Raw genomic sequence first — 4,969 nt, 5'->3', positions numbered from 1 at the left:
GAGAGAGTTAACTCACCTGGTGGGACAGGACGTACACCATGCTCACAGACACCTTATCCCTAATCTCACGTAGGTGGGAGGGGACACATGGCTTCTTCACTAAACCCTCCACCAACCTCATGGCCCTCCTCTGGACACTCCCCACTAGTTTTATATGCTTTTTATCCTGTATCACCCAGAAGTGCACACATTGCTCCAGCTGAGGCCACATCATCAGGCAGATGTCCAGCCACTTCCTAGGAAGCAGGGGCTTAGCAAGTGTGCTTTGTGAAGACAAAAACCTTAACCATGAAGAAACCCTCTTCCTCCTCCATTTCCTGAGCTTTTCTTGCTGTGCCAAACCTCATATGGTATGGAATATCCCCTTGGGCAGTTTGGGCCAGCTGTCCTGGCTGTGTTCCCTCCTAGTCTCCATCCTATCCCATGACTACGGGTCTTTGTGGAGAGAAAGACTTGACTCTGAACAAGCACTGCTCAGCAATAGCCAAAATATTGGTGTTTTTTCAACACTCTTTAAGCCAAAAACGCAAAGCACACACCACACTAGCTGCTAGGAAGACGGTTGACTCCATGCCAGTTGGACACAGTAAAATCTCCATGCCATCTGCATCATGCTCAGGTCCAACATTCTCTGAAACATCAAAGTATCCTCTGACCATCCCATTCACACATTGTGTCATTTCTATAATCAACTGTAACCTTTCCACTTGCCTGTCCCACAATGCATTAAAATCTTTCATCCTTCTACCCCATACCTTTATTTTCATTTCCTATTTTATCCATTTTTTATTCCCAAAATCCACTCTTAGCAACACTTGTTACTTTTGCTACTGTGGTGGATTGTCCTTGGGCTGCAGCTGGACGCCCACCCAGCTGTTCTCTAATGTCCCCTCCTCAAAAGGACAGGACAGGAGTAGAAAATAAGATGAAAAATCTTATAATATGCTGTAAGAAAATAGATGCACAAGTTACATTTCACTTTGATGAACACTCCCTCTGGCAAGCCAGAGAAAGAATCAGACAGAAAGTACCAGGTTCAATGAGTTATGGATCCATCCCCTACCTCAGCTTTCCCTCAGTCTACATGAGAAGGGAACTAATTAAAACAAAGCTACCGCAGCGAGCTGGCAGTGTTTTAGCTTACCCTTTCTGTCCTGAACTGAGCAAGTTACTAGCTAGTTTGGGAAAGAGATCTTTGTTCTGAGTGCAAAAAAATCAGATCAAGTCTAGACTAGAACCCAGTCTCTCGCACCAGCAGCAAGGACACTTGCTCCAATCATGAGCTACTAACTTGATTCTCAAAGTGTTATTGAGGGTCCTTTCTTGAGGGGGAAACGATCCAGGCTATAACTTTCTCATTGATGGAGAGAAAAACAAACAACAGTTTCCCAAGCCAGAGAGTTTGTCTATTTAATGGACATGGAGGTAGAGGGGGTTGGGGGGATAAGAATTTTGTAATTACTTTGCAATATTCCTACTATGAGCTGGGTTCACTTCTTTGTTTGCAAGGCCTGAGGTGCAACAACTATAATTAATTCTAATACGTCAAGTAAAAAAGGGCAAATATTTCAAGGATTTAACTGCAAAGAATTACTCAAATAGCACAGGTCTTTTGAAAAGCATTTCACTTCATTCATAAATAGCATTTATTTTTTGCCATTAGGGAAACACCTATAATCTTTGCATCTACAAGGAATCCATCACCTGGAGAGCGAAAAAACAGTCATCTGCTTCCCGAGTAACCACTTGTCAACACATGTCCTCAGACTTTGCTTGACTTCCTGGTTCCTCAGGCTGTAGATGATGGGGTTGAGCATGGGAGTGACCACGGTGTAAGACAGGGACACCATTTTCTTCATGTTGGATGAGAGGGTGGACTTGGGTCGCAGGTGAATGATGCCAGTTGTGCTGTAGAAAAGAGTCACAACCACCAGGTGAGCTGCACAGGTGGAAAAGGCTCGCCTCTGGCCCACAGCCAAGGGGGTCTGAAGAACAGCATGGATAATTCAAAGGTAGGAGATGGCTATCAGAGAAAAGGGAATCATCACTATTAGGACAATAGCAATAAAAATCAGTAGTTCAAAGAAGGCTGTGTCTACACACACCAGCTTCAGCAAAGGAGAAACATCACAAAAGAAATGATCAACTGTGTTTCTCCCACAGAAGGGCAGGGTAAATAACCATGTGGTGAAGCCCAGAGCCACAGGGACACCACACAGCCAAGACCCAATGGCCATCTTGAAGCAGCGATCCCTGTTCATCAGGGTGGCATAATGCAGTGGGTGGCATATTGCCGCTTGCCGGTCATAAGCCATTGTTCCTAAGAGGAAACACTCACAGGTGACAAAAAGAATAACGCAGTTGAGCTGCAAGGCGCAAGCTGTGAAGGAAATAACTTTTCTCTCCACCAGCAGAATTGCAAGCATCTTGGGGACAATGGTGAGGCTGTAGCAGATTTCTGTCAAGGCAAGATTCTTTAGGAGGTAGTACATGGGCGTGTGTAGGACAGGGTCAACGGTTGTGATCACAACAATTAGAGAGTTCCCTATCAACGTGGCCAGGAACATGATGGAAATCAGCATGAAAAACAGGAGCTGCATCTTGCCATGGAAGGCAAACCCCGAAAGGAAGAAGTGAGTAGTGATGGTTTGGTTTCCTGGCTTCATTTCCTCCACAGGTTCTGTCCTAAAAGAGAAAAAGCAAAACAAAACACACAAGAAAAAGGGTTAGTAGATTGGGACAGACTTGTGGTCTCAGGAATTGCTACACTTGCAAGTCAAATGGAGCTTAAACTATGAATAAGATGAAACTTGGATTGGATATGACAGTGACCCCAGTGGAAAAATAGCTGGGCAACCTCTTCAAGATCATCTTTAACAGTCACAGGCTGGGATGCATCTTCTCATATTTAGGTAAACACAAAATAGACATTAAAATTTCCAATAACCATTCTGTCTTTATTTTATATAGAAACAAATTAATACTTCCAAAGGGCAGGTCACCTTAGTGTAAGAGTGGCATCTATGATGTGACAGAAAAATTCACTGTGGATGGGCTGGATGTCTCTCAGTAAATTTCAGCATCTAAATGTCTGCAGGCATCTAACTGTGACCCAGTCATCTTGGAACTGTTTTGTATTTAATGGTGGGAAATACAGCACAAGACAGAAGCACCATTTATTTCCTTCTAAAGTGGATGTCCAAGGATGCCAGGATTGGAGGATCATTAATCATGAAATGAGTATACAATGGCCTAAGTTTTTGATAGCTGGAAATAACTGAAATATTATTGGTGCTCTAAGCCAGGTGATATGGAGATCCTGTGGCTTCCCACCTCCTGGTCTGACTCAAGGAGAAGTGATCTACCTACATTATTTTCACTGTTAACCCTGCAAAATACAATCCAAACCTAAACAGCTTTAAATTCATAAAAGTGTTCACTCACTTACTTTTGTTTCATCAAATCATATAAAATCCGTATTCTGAGTTTTCATTTAATGTAAGCTCTGGGAAGTAACATGATGCTCAGCATACCAACGGCTGCCCCCAAGAAAGTGGCTGCCAGCATCTACAGCTTGCTGCCATTTTCTGGGATTTATCATCTCAGCAGATCTGCTCACAGAATTATTTCTCTGGGAAATTTCCTGGACTGTTTCGGCCAAAAGATACTTGGCTGATTTTTGAAAGACAAAGATGAAAGGGAAAAGGGGGGGGGGGAGGTTAGAAAGTATGGATGCTGTGATTCCCTTAATCAACATATTTATGAGCAAAATGGGCAGCTACAGTTGCCAAGGTTTTCTATAGACAATAGAAATAAGCAGGCATACTGTCAGTGTAATTACTGTTTCACCCCCGTAGGCATCTCAGATAATATTAAACACTGATGCCACAGAGGTTTTTATTTCTCTTGTTTGAGTGGCTAATTCAGATTTAAATATCTGCACTGCTGGTGCCTAAAGGTAGGTGAGATGGATTCCCCTTGTATATCGTAATAGCAGCTCCAGGCTCCAATGAGAAAAAATAAACCATAGAAACATACTTATGTCTTGGTTCTGCCATAGGAATCAAGTAAGAATGAGGAACAGAAATATTACCTTATCTTACTACAACGGGTAGAGTTTTCTCTCTCTCTTCAGCAGAGGCAATAATTCTCAAGGCAGAGAGGATGAGAAATTATGACTAGAGAGAAAAAAGGAAAGGAACATCACTTTGATTTCATCTGTAAGAGGCTGCTTCTTGTCTCTGATTCCAAAGGCTCTGACAGCAAATGGGTGGAAGTATTTGAATTTTCACTTGCTCCCAGTAGGATCAGACCTCCAGTGAGCAACTTCTTAGGATGATGAGATCATGCGTTAAGTGATCTTTTTTTTTTTAATATCTTTGGGCTATATGAGTGTGCAGTATGTCTTATGACATACTAGCAATCTAATTATAGTATTAGCAGTGTTTCCTTCCACATGTTCAGAATTGCTGCTGCTCTGTCACAAGTTACATGGCTTTCTCCTTTCTGTGAATTCTCTCATTGTCTCATCCTTGTGAATGGAAATGTCTTTATCCGTGTGTGGTGACCTGGCTTTGGGCGGCTGCCAGGCTCCCACGCAGCCGCTCACTCACTCCCCCTCCTGGACAGGACAGGACAGGATGGGGGAGAAAACGAGATGAAAAGCTTCCAACTCAGGGAGATCACTTACAAATTGCCATCACGAGCAATTCACACTGACCCTAACAAATGCTCAAGACACATTACTTTAACATAATCCTAAAAAGACTCTATGTTGGCTTTTCCTAAAGTACAACTGCTTGTTACAGTTTTTGTTCATTTGTCAAAAAAAAAAACAAAACCAAACCCAAACAAATAAACTCCCCAGTTTCCTTTCATATTGAGATGATTTTGGTTTCTGTTGCAACAGATGTGAATGCTTGCTCCTGCCTGCCTCTTCAGAGCATTCCTGCAGTGTGTGGTGTGTGTG

General features: G+C 42.7%; 1 pseudogene; it reads right to left on the bottom strand.

The window, feature by feature from the left end:
- Positions 1 to 1,436: 1,436 nt before the first annotated feature.
- Positions 1,437 to 4,520, bottom strand: LOC135580520 (olfactory receptor 10A7-like; annotated as a pseudogene).
- Between the last annotated feature and the right edge of the window lie 449 nt (positions 4,521 to 4,969).

This window comes from Columba livia, chromosome 11 (assembly GCF_036013475.1).
Source record: "Columba livia isolate bColLiv1 breed racing homer chromosome 11, bColLiv1.pat.W.v2, whole genome shotgun sequence".
Classification (NCBI taxonomy): Eukaryota; Metazoa; Chordata; class Aves; order Columbiformes; family Columbidae; genus Columba; species Columba livia.
This window is presented reverse-complemented; position numbering and strand designations above follow the sequence as displayed.